The 14,255-nt window shown below is 43.2% G+C and overlaps 1 protein-coding gene across 7 annotated transcripts in view; it reads right to left on the minus strand.

The window, feature by feature from the left end:
* The window catches only part of SMARCA4 (SWI/SNF related BAF chromatin remodeling complex subunit ATPase 4), a 106,472-nt gene extending 103,425 nt beyond the window's left edge, over positions 1-3,047 (minus strand). For all 7 annotated transcript variants that reach the window (XM_081317203.1, XM_081317202.1, XM_081317201.1 and 4 more), the window contains exon 1: positions 2,833-3,047. The gene's annotated coding sequence lies outside the window, so the exon portion shown is untranslated. The remainder of the gene's footprint in view (positions 1-2,832) is intronic.
* Between the last annotated feature and the right edge of the window lie 11,208 nt (positions 3,048-14,255).

Genomic DNA, 14,255 nt, shown 5'->3' on the forward strand with positions numbered 1-14,255 from the left:
CTAGAGGAGACTACAGGACAGTCTCAACTCATCCTAGGTTCCCAGACTAGTTGGAAGCAGCAACCAGGCTTTCATGTTGAAAGCAAGCGGAAGGCAGTAGGGTGCACCTTTTTCTGGGCCAAGGGCCATATCTGCTCTCTAAGCAGCCTGTGAGAAATGCAATTTAGACAGTAATAGGTGGGAATGGGAAAAAAACCCCTAAATTTGATTTTATATCCATTAAATTAAAATATAATTAAAGCAACTACTCCACAGGCATGTATTTATTCATTTTGCCTCTTTCTCAAATTATATTTTTAACGTAGCAACTTTTAGAGGCTTATGGGGGTTATATCTAACACATTTGAAGGTTACTTCTGATATTAGATGACTGATCTTGAGTCTTCGGAGAAGGGCGGGATATAAATGGAATAAAAATAAAAATAAAATAAATAAATGTGGAAGCACATCATTCCCTCTATTTACAGAAGGCTTCTAGATAGACATTCACAATTACTTTGAGCAGTATACCAAGGAAAATCAAAGCACCTTGATATGTGCCTTGATAGCACATTCCTAAGACCCTTCAATTGTTAATAAGGAGCTTCAGAAATGCAGTTCATCTCCAAGGTCACATATTCAGTCCAGCTCGAGACTGCACAATTCCAGGCTCCTTAAGTGAGAGGAATATCTATGCTGATTTACCAGGTAATAAGGGATCCTAAAATCTGAGGTCTGGAAAGTCTGAGTCATTAATGAAAGGGAAAGTCTCTGTAGATAAAGATGTCTTTGCATTTTACCCCCACTACATGAGGAGTCCATAAGAGATGTGCAATCTTGGGAGTAGGGCTAAATGCAGGGTCCTTGATTTATGTTGTACAGATTTCTACAGTCTCATCTTTTTGCATCATCTGAAAGGGCTATATATGCTTTTTCTTGTATTCTTGGAAGTCCTACAAAGATTCATTATCTCATTTTTCAGACTAGGCTGGCATTCCTGACTGTTTCCAAGAAAAGAAGAACAGAAAAGTGAGAAAATTGTGCACCATTTGGCCTTTGTTTGCACAAAAACATGACCATGTTCTCCAGATTCTCAAAGTTGAGAAGAGAAGTGGGTGAATTATTGTCAGTTGGGAAGAAGAATATACGAATGGAAAGAAAGCAGAACAGAATAAGGGAATGGGATTGGAAGAAAAAGAATAAGGGCAAGGTAGAAAGCACTTCCATTCCGTCATTACAAGGGACCAGAAATGAGTCTTAGAGGACATCTTTGTTAAACCCTTTTCACTGAACATGGTTAATCCAAACCTTTAATATTCTAGAATTAGCCCATAGGAAATTGGAGACAAGAACAGGAATAATGCCTATTCACACTTCCTAAAAGAAAGGGGATATGAGACTTGGATGAGACAATACTAGGAAAATGGTACCAAAGTTAAAAAACAATTGGAAGAACCACACAAACAAAGACTAGAACTATTAAAATAAGATTTGGGGGGGGGAAGTAGAGGGAGATTGAATTAATTTTCATAAGAACGAAAACCAACAGGAGATGAAGTGACATCAAAGGTAGTTGGAAGAAAAACTATATTGGAGAGCTCTCTGAATTAGTCCTTCAGAAAGAAAGTGTGAAGGAAACAGCTGCAGTGATACATGGACTAACTTTACTTGTGTACAGTCAACTTTAAACATCACAAAACCAGAATTCTCTGTGTCAACTACTGTGATTTAAAAAATTAACAGGATTCCTTAAAAATCATGAAATATGTATCAAGCAATCTTCAATACGCATCCTTTTGTAAGAGTAATAGATGACCCTCGCTACCGGTAGTAAGGCCTGGTCCAACATGGTTCACAATAATCTCAGCATCCAGATAGCAGTATATGATCCTTTACAATTGTGATACACAAGCGGACTACAATCTATTTTTTCTTCACCATTACTGGAACCACTGGAGTAGCTAGGGTTACCACAGAACAGAAGTACAAACACACAGATTCTGAGGATTTTGCTTTGTGGGGATGCAGAATGGAAGGATGGAAGAAAGGCCAATGGTAGGAAAGGTGAAAAGAAGCTTATCAAAAAAAGATGGGCACTATCAGAGGAACGACTAAGAACAAAGGGAAGTGAATTTACATGTTGAATATTTAATCCAACATTCTGAAATCCAAGCTAGCATTTATTATCATTCTGAAATATTTCTGAACATAAAGTTTATGTTGTGATCAGCAAAAAATAGTCTCATTTTCCATGGGCATATTAATTTAATAAATTATATACCCCAACTCTACATTTTTCAAACTCTTATTTTCTCTACAGCCCGTTTGTGCTGGAGATCGGGGGGGGGAGGGAATAACTTGAGAAATATCAAAGCGCACGGATATAAAATGAATAATAAATGAACTACTGAAATCTAAATTGGACACATCAGAAAGGAATCCATTCCCACAAAGAGCTTGAACACTCAATAACAAGGATGCTTAGAAGTACCAAAAAGGATGCAAAGGTTAGGTTGGGAGAAGGAGGGAGGAAGTATTGTATGCTGGTAGGAGGAAGCCAGGGGGGCGAGAGATGAAAAAAATGCCGGGTGGGGGCTCTGAAGAGGCGGACTCGGCACACCCCCGCCTGCCTTTACCTTCTTACCCTTAAAGCCGATCGCAGAGATGAGACTCCGGTTCCAGGCAGAAAATAACGGCGCCCCCCCCCCGCACCATCCGATCAGGACGTGCTGATTTTGCTGAGGTTGCTCCCCACAGCCACCCGATTCATTCTAAAGCATTCACACGGTCATCCACTCACCCATTCATTCATCCACGCGCGTGCGCGATCAACGTTCTCTCCCCCCACCTTACCGTGCCGGACCCCGCCAGCCAGGCGGCCCCAGAGCTCTAGAGCTGTGGGGGGGGGGAAACAAAGGAGGAGTCGCTGCCGCCGGCTCCCCCTCCTCTCACGGCGCGCTCCCGCAATAGGTAGCGCCATACAGCGCGCGCGCGCGCCCTCCTAACAGGCTAGACGAGTTTTCTCAGGAGCGCGCGCTCATTAGTTCCTAGCCGGCAAGACGCGGCAAGGGGGCGCGCTCGCTGTGGTCTGAACCTGCTTGTCTTTTCCACCAATCAGAGAGCTATTCCCTAACAGAATCATAACATCTTCCAAAGACTTGCTACCTATTAGCCAATCACGAGGGGGAGGAAGTGCGAGAAAAACCTTTAAAGCATTACGTAGTCGTTAATGGACCAATAGCAAAACGTCTCACATTTTTGTTCTGATCCTTCCATTTTCTCTCTAAGTGACTTTGATTTGTTTAAAACAATAGCTCAAAAGCGCTGCATATAGTAGAGATTACAGTACAGTAGACAGAAGCAGGATGGCAGACGTAGATGTTATTTGGGAAAACGGATTGTTTTTTCCCCCTAAGTCCCACCTCTTACATTAGCCTCAGCCAATAAAGTGGCGAAGGAAGGCTTTTTCGCGCTCCTTTGAAAAGAAGACGAGTTAAGGTGGAGACGCGCTTGGCTGGATAGAGGCGCGCGCTGACTTGCTTCGCCTTCCCAATTTTCTCTCCCCATCCCCCAACGCCATCCGAGCCGGCTGTGGATGCGCATGCGCATTGCTAGTACCACTGCGGCTGAGGGGAATACGGGGGGGAAGGGGCTTTAATAATGTAAATCTGGCAGCCGTTGAAGCAAAGCATTTCGCTTGGCTGCTTCCTTCAGGGCCCCTATCCAGTGAGTTTGCCTCTGTTTCCTTAGCCGACTGAAAGGCCAGGTATTAAAGAGGGTTTCGCAAAAAAAAAAAAGTTCAGTTGACCTAGAAGACGGAGAAATGGAAGCGAAGCGAGGATGGCTTGCTAACATTTGATTGGTTAATAAGAGTAGCGATACGACGTCGGCTTTCGAGAGTCAATAGAAGTTAAATCCACCGAGGAAGACTAGTTCACGAATGTACAATATCTAGAAGTGTACAGACGTAGGTTAGGGCACATGAAAGGGTATGCTGAAGAATCCTGTCTACCTAAAATACTACGTTTTAATTTCTTGAGGTTATGCAAATAATGCAGGTGGTGGAGAAAAGCTGTATTCTGTTTATGTGTGTATTTGCAAACAAAAAAGGACTGATTCTAGAGGCGAAGATAAACTGCTTTCTGCTCTGAGATGAGATAATTGAGATAGTTCTACAGAAAATAGCCTTAGAATCCAGTTTTCTGCTTCTGTAAAAATTCATTTTACAGAAGGGCCTGTTGTTGAAGCTAAAGTGTCAATTTACCTGACAACAATTTAATCTGAATGCTGGGGGGGAAAAAACTATGCTCTAAAACAGTGGTCCCCAACCTTTTTGGCACCAGGGACTGGTTTTGTGGAAAACTATTTTTCCGTGGATTGGGGGAGGGAATGATTGCTTGCGCTACCTAGATCTCATGTACTGTATGTGCAGATGAAGCTTTGCTTGCTTGAGCAGCTGGTTTCTAACAGGCCACAGATGGTACCTGTCCACCGCCTGGGGGTTGGGGACCCCTGTTGTAAAACACATTTAGAGTTTCTATTTTTTCCCTATAAAACAGAAGCATGTTTCACAGGAAGGTGAATTAATAGTGTTAAAATCTAAATAATATGAATATAAAGCAAGGGTAAGATAATAAGCCCCAAGATGTTGAACCACTTGCTCAAAACCCAGTTCTCAGTCATTTGGGATTGCCCGCAGACTCCATATTCTTACATAATGTAATTTAGTCATCCTGCTCTTTTGTGGATCATAACTGTGCACTAAATTTCTTAAATGGACATAAAACTGCCACATCCTGTATCCATAGACTCCTCCACTCACCCGGGTGAGACTCATCCTTACTTTCATCTGCCCATTTTTTTTCTATTATACTGAATCACTCAGAGGTCTCCAGATCATCTCCATTCTTCCAGCTCTTGTTCTGGAACAGTTTGCCTTCTGAGATGAGGGTGGCTTTTACTCCCATGGCCTTTTGGAGGCTTGTAATTTTTTTTCCATAGAAGGCATAAATTATATTTAGTTGAAGTCCCATGTTGGGTATATCTGGTTTACTGTGTGACGTGAGTAATTATGGAAGGTAAGACATTTGAACTTTGGTTTTATTTTAAAATTAGATTGGGGGTCTGGGTATTGCTTGTCCTAACAAGCTTCTACATTTAAGTTGTGTTTTAAACTTCACAGAATAAAACAGACACTTTCCATTTTACTAGTGGAGTATACTGGGAACCACTGTAAACAAAAGCAAGTTGCTCAGTGCCCAAAATGCGATCACATGGCCATAGGAATGGGGCGGCTATCAGAATTTAGAATCCAAGTCGTAAATACCTTTTTTGGGATCTGTAGTAATTTCTATTTGGGTTGCTAACGATCAATTATTAAGTGAGGGCTACCTGTATACAATGTTGGTCTGCCGGAATATAGTATGAAAGAATGCTCCAAAAGCAGGCTGATTTCAAAGCTCCTGGTTAAATAAGAACAACTGAAAAACATACTTACAGAAGTCATGCTTTTTTAGAAAGTTGTGACACAATCCAAAACTCAAGAAATAGATGAGTTCATTTAGATTTAAGTTCATTTTGCTACATAAAAATTGTTTGCAAAATCCATTTCACATGGTACAGAAAAGTACAAAATGTTTGAATTTTGCTATCCACATAAATTGATAGAAAAATAAGGCAAAACAGAACATAAGCTAGAAAAAACTAAATATGGGTTTTGGTGAAAACAGGAGATAAAATTATCCTATCAATTATCCTATTACTATCATTCTAAGAACATGCTAATTATGTGGTAAAAGGCTGGTGACAAGACAGGCAAGATAATATTGTTGTTTTTTAATAATAATAATAAACCTTTATTGTCAAAGTACAACACGTGTACATTGAGATTAGCTGAGCCTTCCCCCGTGCTCCCTCCCCCCAACACACAGTGACAACAAACCCTCCATCCTACCACACCATGTGTACCAACTACACCACACACCGGCCTCCCAAGTCAATTCTGCATAAGTTCACAGAGATTATATCCCATTCAAAAGCCTAACAGCCCACGGATAAAAGCTGTTTTTCAGACTGTTGGTACGGCTGGCTATACTCCTATATCTCCTACCCGATGGTAGGAGAATAAAGAGATACCGTCCAGGGTGTGAGTCATCCCTGAGAATTTTCCTCACTCTTCTAAGGCAACGAGCCCTGGCGATGTCATCCAGGGGTGTCAGGGGACAGCCCACAATGTCTTGTGCTGTGCTCACTACCCTCTGTAATACTTTCCTGTCCGCGGCTGTCAGACCAGCATACCAAACCACAATACCATACGAGAGGACGCTCTCTATAGTAGACCGATAAAAGAAGGTCATAAGCTGTTGTTCTACCTTGTTCTTACGCAAGACCCTAAGAAAGTGAAGCCTCTGTTGGGCCTTTCTAGCCACCTGGGTTGTGTTAACTTTCGAGGTCAGATCTTCACAGAGGTAGACTCCCAGAAATTTAAAGGAGGAAACTCTCTCCACACAGTCCTCCCTGATGTAAAGTGGGGCAGGTTCCTCCTTTTTTCTCCAGAAATCTAATACCATCTCTTTCATCTTGACGATGTCTTCCCTGTCTTTCGTCTTCCCTGTCCAATGAGTTTGCTGCTGCTATGGAAGCAAAATGTCACTATATTAAATGAATTGGGATCCTGCATGGTGTTCTAGTTGCCCCTGAAATCTAAAACTCTTTTTTTAAAAAATGAGTTTATATTTTATAATTGTTTAACTACAGATGTAGTGGTTTACAACATTTATAGATATACCTGAGAACTGTAAATTATCTACGATAGATAGAACTGCCACCAAGCCAACTCTCTTGGCTAATTTCTTCACACCTTGTCATATTGAAACCAGCTCCTTAAGAAGTAGTTGGAGCAATTGTTTGGACAAATGCTTGAAGTGCAAGCAAATATAGAGGTGGCCATGGTTTCATGAGTTTTCTTGAGATCAACTTATTCTAACTTTGTGGAATTGGAACAAGTTATTTCTGCTTTGTTTTTATTGGCTTCTAAAACCAGGAGTAGCATGCAGCTTCAGCCAAAGTGTTTTAAACCTCTTTCTCCTGTCTTTTCAAGTCAATGATCTATTGCAGGCATGTCAAACTGCCTCTCCATGGGCCAGATGTGTCACACCGAAACCGAGCCCACCCCATTGCCGGCAATGGGGAAAAATGTTTCTTTTATATAACTGACACAACATAAAATGAAGAGTACAATTATAATGTCATTACACATTTATTCTAAATATGATGTTAGTCATATATAGAATTTAGAGTATATATAGAATCAGCATTTATTTTAAAAACTGATTGCTTTTCATCCTCTGAAACGAACAAATCCTGTTAAGGACGTGTCAAGAGTATCACATGGTATTTTATAAGTTCTGATTTCTTGCAGGTGAAATCCGAACATGGGAGGTACCGTGTTTCCCCAAAAATAAGACTGGGTCTTATTTTTTTTGCCCCCAAAGAAGCACCAGGTCTTATTTTCGGGGGATGTCTTATCTCTGACACTGACAGCCTCGCCCAGCAGGTCCACTTCTTTTGGGGCCGAAGGAGCAGCTTCATTCTGCAGCTGCATTCCAGCCTGCATTTTGTAGTCAGGCCTTTCTGGAAGGCCTGTGCAGCCAAGTACTAAGCTATGGATTCAATCCATAGTTTAGTTCTCGCCTGCAGAGGTCTTCCAGAACTGAGCTATGAATTAGCTATAGCTCAGTTCTTGGCTGCACAGGCCTTCCAGAAAGGCGTGTGACTCAGAAATGCAGGCCTAGGACGCTGCAGAAGAAGTGGGCTGATGAGGAGAGGCCTGGCTGCAAGGTAAGTGGGCGTGGGGTGGGTGGGGCAGCTTCACACCCCCACCCCTGCCCTAGCTTGATTTTTAGGTGTGTGCCTTGCCCCAAAACAAGGCCTTATTTTGGGGGTAGGGTTTATATTAGGCCCACCCCCCAAAATCAAGCTAGGACTTATTTTCAGGGTAGGTCTTACTTTCGGGAAAACATGGTACTTAAGTCTGAATTCACATTTGGCCAATTAGTGCAACTGGAACAATGGTCAGGGTCATCAACTATAGTTGCCTGGAGCTGTTCAAGTCTCAAAGTAGTTTTCAGAATTCTTGGAAAAAGGATGCATGGAGAGAGTCATTAATACTTTGTGTGCAACTCTTGAGCAAAGAACCCATTTTCTAAATCATGCTCTTTTGTCTCTCCATACCTTGTCTAAAGATATCCTGATTTCTCCTGCTGATGACCTTTCATGGTTGTCTCCTCCCTATATTTGCAAAAAGGTTTGGCATCTCTGAGATACCATGTGCAATCCAAAATGTCAGGGGTAAAGGTCACCAAATTTAAGGCAGATTCCACGATGCAATTACCACACGATGCTTTCTTGGGGCTAGGGAGTAGTTTTTTGTGCTTCCTCAGCCTGCAAGCAAAGTGTAAGAGTTAGTTCTTACACAGTCAATGAAAAAAACAAAACAAATTCAGTGTTGCAGAAACAAAAGAAGATAAAAATAAAACTCAAACAGAACCAAGAACTGGGAACATGGGAAAGAAAAAGATATACAAGATATACTGTATAGAGTTTCTTAAAGAAAGTTGCCGTTATATTTTTGATGAAGGCTTCCTAACTTTCCTCAATAAATGTTATTTATCATAAGTTCTTGTAATCGTGCCTGAATAGTTTTAAGTTCTGCCTTGGGGTGAAACCTAACACAGATAGTGCCAGGCTGTTTCCCACAGCCAGCCCTATGTTATTGTATCCTGCTTTACCAGGCCTGAGATTCCACTTCTTGTAAGCAGCCCACACCTCTAAATGACCGGCAGACGCCCCTGGTGCAATAGGCAGTGCATCAAGTAACTTTCTGCCTAATGGGGAGAGATGACATCCTTTCTCTGAGATGGGAGTCACTAGGTGCATCCCATTAGGCTGTTACTGAATGTAAAGCTGGAGCTGAACATGGTTCTCGGTTTCCCCAAATAAAATGGAGAAGAGAGTCCAGAGCATGATCTGAGAGGGCATTGGCATTTGCTTCTACTCTCAAATTTACACTCAAGTTTGAGAACGATAACTGTATGTCCCAAGAGTTTACTTTGATAGCAAATCCACAAGCAGAGGTACAACGTTTATGCTAGACTGCCCCCCTTCACTATTTTGCGTTAACTATATAGTTTCCAAGCCAAGTCCAAAGTTCACATTCAGCACTTAAAAAAAAAATCTAGAGGTTATCTGTCCATAGATCACTGTGCCCAACGTATCCCATCCAGAAAACAGCTAAATAAGCCAGCATTGTTGAAAAAGCACTTGATGTTTGTAGTGTATGCCTTTAAAGCATACACGGAAATGTCAGCACAGCAGGGGGCTGGACAGCTCCAGGCTATAACCGCTTTGGCGGGAAAGCCTGAATAGAGCGAGTCGTTGACAGCCTCAGGGCATGGTCAGCTCTGGCGGGAAGCCAGGGTTTAAATCCTGGCCACCTGCACTGGCGGGAAGCCCAGGTTTAAATCTATTGGTCACCATTCACCTGGGCAGGTATAAAGAGACGCCAGGTAACCCCTTTGCTCCAGCTTCATTTCTGACTCAATAAAGAAATACCCAGCTCAAGTGTCCGTCTCTCCGTTCAACCACGCGACATTGCAATGTTAGAACCCATATCAATAGGTTCCCCAATCCTTTCTCTCCCCCCTCCTTTTCTTTCTTTTCCTCTTTCATCCTGACCTGAATCTCTCTCCTTATTCTGGATTCTGCCATACTCCTAGGGGGGAGTGCTTGAGGTTATTATCTTGACTTCCTCTAGCTACAATGTAACACTTTGCTTTCCTGCATTATTCTTCTGTGAACTTTTCCATCCCTTAATGTCAGCTAGCAAAGGGAGAGGAAGAATGGAATGCAACCTCCGGCAACTCCGCACTCCCAGGAGAAGGTGCAAAGAGCTGCCTAAACATTGCAGCTACAACCAGAGATCGCCTGATATTATCTCCCTTTTTCCACGAGGAACCTAAAACCTGGAGATTGGGCCATTTGAACTGACCGGATGATCTACGGGGCGGAGTTTTGCTTGGGACACTTTTACCTATCGATCTGAGTGGGAAATCCTCAGATCCTGTCTAGTATGCCTGCTATCAACTTCTCCTAATAAAAGATATTTTTGGAAGAAACTGCTTCCACGAGTTCTACTTTCTTGGGATGAGGTTTTGAAGTGGGCCCTGACACATGGAGCCACTTGTGCTTCCACTGATGTTTCTAATAACATTATGGAACTGCTCCTGAAGGGTCCATTTTGAATTCAATTTTGCATATTGAAGGGTCACTGCAGTCGTATCTAAAGCACTAACCTCTTTGATTTCTGGACAAAGGAAGCCTATGCACATGCTATTTTAGGGGTTTGGTTTGCTGAAATTAAACTTCAGGTATTGAACCACAGCATTTTAGAACTGTCGCTTGAGAAATTATTTTTTGTAGTCTTTCATTGATGACTTCTACTTTGTTTTTGTTGCAAAAGTAATGATACTGGCTTCAATAACAATGTTTTCCCCCATAATCTTTTTACTGCTTCTGATACATTCCTCTAAACATCATAGCTGCTAAGGCAACAAGCTGTCTGCCATGAATAATCAAGTTTTGTAACAGATTATAATTGATGAAAATTGTGAGGGTTTTTTTAAAAAAAACCTTCAATGAGCTATTTAATATTTTTATAATAATGCTTATAGCAAAATTATGATCCCACTGATAAATCATGCATGCTTCAGCTAAAAGTTTGAAAATTTTGATTTTACAATTTTTACGGGAATTTTCTTCCTTGGAAATGTTATTAGTTTCTATTACTGCCACTATTATTCTGTATTTTTCTTTGCATCCCATTAGTGGTGTATAGTCACATAGTTCTCATGGCCCAGATCTTAGGGCAGGGGTCTTCAAACTTGGCCGTTTTATGACTTGTGGACTTCAATTCCCAGAATTCCTCAGCCAGCATGCCTGGCTGAGGAATTCTGGGAGTTGAAGTCCACAAATCATAAAAGGGCCAAGTTTGAAGACCCCTGTCTTAGGGGATGGCAAAACATATGATTATTGCACAAAACAGTAACAGACAGAGAGAGAGAGAAAGAGAAAAAATATTTTAAATGTATATAGATATAGTTACAAACAGCACTGCACACATGCTTTAGGTTACCCTATCCCAGGGGTCAGCAACCTGAAACAGCGAAAGAGCCACTCGGAACCGGTTCCGTCACAAAAAAAAACACCTGGGAGTCATAACGTGTGAGCGTATGCACATAACAACACGCGCACATGCACATAACAACAGGCTTGATTGAAGAGTGGAGCCTAAGGCAAGACATGTACCAGCCCTGCCCCCGTCCACCTCTGGTATGGACGGCTCTGCCATCCTGGCTTTTCCTCCCCTCAGAAAAGACTTTCTCTCCCAGAAAGTCTCTCTCTGGGACTTCCTTCCTTCCGCCTTTTGTGAAGGTTCCAAGGGAGCGGAGGAGGAGGAGGCCGACGGGGAGAAGGAGCTGCTGCGGCAAATCTTCCGAGGCTTTGCAAAAGAGGGAGGCGGCGGTGGGATTAAAATAAAACGGGCAGGGGGAGGTTGAGGAAACCCAGCAGAAGCCTACACCAGAGGGCGACCAAGAAAGGCAAGATCGGGGAGAGGAAGAAAGCTTTTGGGGCTTGCCCAGCAGGCAGCTGCTCCCCACTCTCAGAAATCGCCACGGCAGGAGTGGAAAGAAGCGAGGGAGCACCTCTCTCCCCAGTCTACCAAGCGAATAAAAGTTGAATGCAGCAGCTGGCAGGCAGGGACCGCGAGGAGCAGCCAGGATTGGAGGAGCAGAAGTCAACACTGCCAAAGAGAAGGAAGGAAAGGAAAAGTGGGGGTCTTTAAATAGTCATGCCCACTTTTCCCCCTTGTCAGGTTTGGAAGCCTCTGTTTAAGTCTGTGCACGTGCACAGACATAGGCTGACTCCTGCCCTTGCTGCCACTCTTGTCTCTCTCTGTTGGTTTTACCAGTGAGCCACCACCTCCTGCAGCTCTGCACCGCCTTCTTTTACTGTGAATCGCGGCCCGTGAGGATGGCCTGGCCTCAGCCGATGGGCCGTGGTCCACATGGTCCGCTCATCGGGCCACCAGGCTTCCTGGCAGCACATCCCACAGGGGAGGTCTGCTAGGGAGGTGGCGGTCCGGTGTTGTTTCTCCCCCCTCGTGCGTGTGTGTCAGACCCGTGGAAGCGGCTGGTAGAGGCAGCAGCAGTCTGGCATTGTTTCCCCCCCTTGTGTGTGTGTGTGTGGGGGGGACCTGTGGGGAATGGCTGATAGAGGCAGCAGCACTCCGGTGTTTCCCCCCATTGTGTGTGTGTGTGTGTCAGACCCACAGGAACAGCTGGTAGGGAGGCAGTGGTCTGCCATCCCCCCCAACCCCCCGTGTGTGTGTCAGGCCCACGGGGCTCAACACACAGAGAGATGCAAACGCTGGACTGCTGCCACCTCTACCAGCTGTTCCCTGCGGGTCTGACACACACACACACACACACACACACAAACACAGGAGGGGGAGAAACAACAGGGAGATGCAAACGCGTCTCCACAGGAGAGGCAGCAAGGGCAGGAGATGAGGAGGTGGCAGTGGCTCGCTGGAAAACCAACGGACTTGGTCTCTCTCTCTCTCTCTCTCTCACACACACACACACACACATACATACACAGAAACACAGAGAGAGAGAGAGAGAGAGAGAGAGAGAGAAGGGGGAAAAGAAGGAGGAGGTCTGGCAGCCCCGGAGACCATATGCTGCTCAGAAACACCACCACGACCACCCCCGCACGCCGCATCTGACCGACCCACTCACCTTTCCAGCAGTCCTCCCGTCTCTTCCTCCGCTGCCACCATGTGCAGTCTGAAGAAGAAAAGAGGTTTGTGGACAGTCCCGCAAACCAAAGAACTTCAACCAATCAATTCAAACTTCACAAGTTTTTTTTCCCGTGAGAAGTTTGAATTGATTGGTTGAACTCTTTTAGTCTCACTTTTTTTTCCTGGACTGCACATGGCAGCGGCGGAGGACTGGGAGCTGCAGGAGACGGCTGAAAGAGCCACATGCGGCTCTGGAGCCACAGGTTGCCCACCTGTGCCCTATCCAATGTAAGCCATTAGCATTTTTAAAAATTAAGAAATAAAAACTGAGTGACTGCTATATACCACACAAACAGGAAGTGGAGAATATAAGGCAGCAGGTCCAGGGAGGACTAAGAGGGGTTTTACCCATGGAGTTCAGCAAGTAAATATGATAGGCTGTCAAATTTTCTCTCTGTCAACAGGTTGTTCTTGTCTCAGCTGAAAGCATTAAAAAGGAAGAAAAAGAAATTAAAAAGGCTTATTTAGACATAAAAATGCATAGAACGAACATTTTGTGGCATGGTTCCAGTTGTATGTGAATACAATCTTAGTTCTATTTGCCATGTTTGAAGAAGTATTCAGAGGATTTGAAGAGCAAGTGAGCGTTCTTCATGAGAGAGCCAGTTCTCACCAGGTTCACAAACAAACAGACAAAGAGAAGTCTCATACCAAAAACAAGACAAACAGAAATTGCCCCCCCCCCCGGCCCAAAAGACTGGCTTCAGATCTGCTATACGGTACAAATGGGGAAAAGATGAGAAAGAATTTGAACCTTGATTTCACTATACATAGGACTTGCATTTGATGTACTGTAATAGCTGGAATTATTTCATAACATTAGTTCCTAAAAACATCCTTATTGGAGCTTCTGACCTTGGAAGTCTAGCCATGCCAGTTTTTGCCTAGAAACCTGACTGTTCAGCTGAGGACAGAATATTTTTATCACATCAGGTGAAAGAAGCATTACAGCAGAAGCTGGAACAAGGAGCAATTCTCCATAAAATAAATAAGGAAAGCAAGCAAATGGTGATGATAGTAGAAATTTATTTTTGAGACAAAGATGTAAACAACTAGGATGACGAACTGCCCAGCATTGCTGAAAGTTGGGCAGCATGTACATTGAATAAATTATTATTAGCATGAATTGAATTGAACCTCACAATTATAAGTAAACAGTTTTGGTTAAAGCACGACAGCCTTAAACTAAATCCTTTGTAGGTTAGACACAAAATCCTTGAAGGAAGGGCTTCCGATAAAGACTTGATAGAATATATCTTGATTTCAGCAAAGCATTTGAGAATAGAATAGAATAGAATAGAATAGAATAGAATAGAATAGAATAGAATAGAATAGAATAGAATAGAATAGAATA

This window comes from Vipera berus (genome assembly GCF_964194415.1).
Source record: "Vipera berus genome assembly, chromosome: 2".
NCBI lineage: Eukaryota > Metazoa > Chordata > Lepidosauria > Squamata > Viperidae > Vipera > Vipera berus.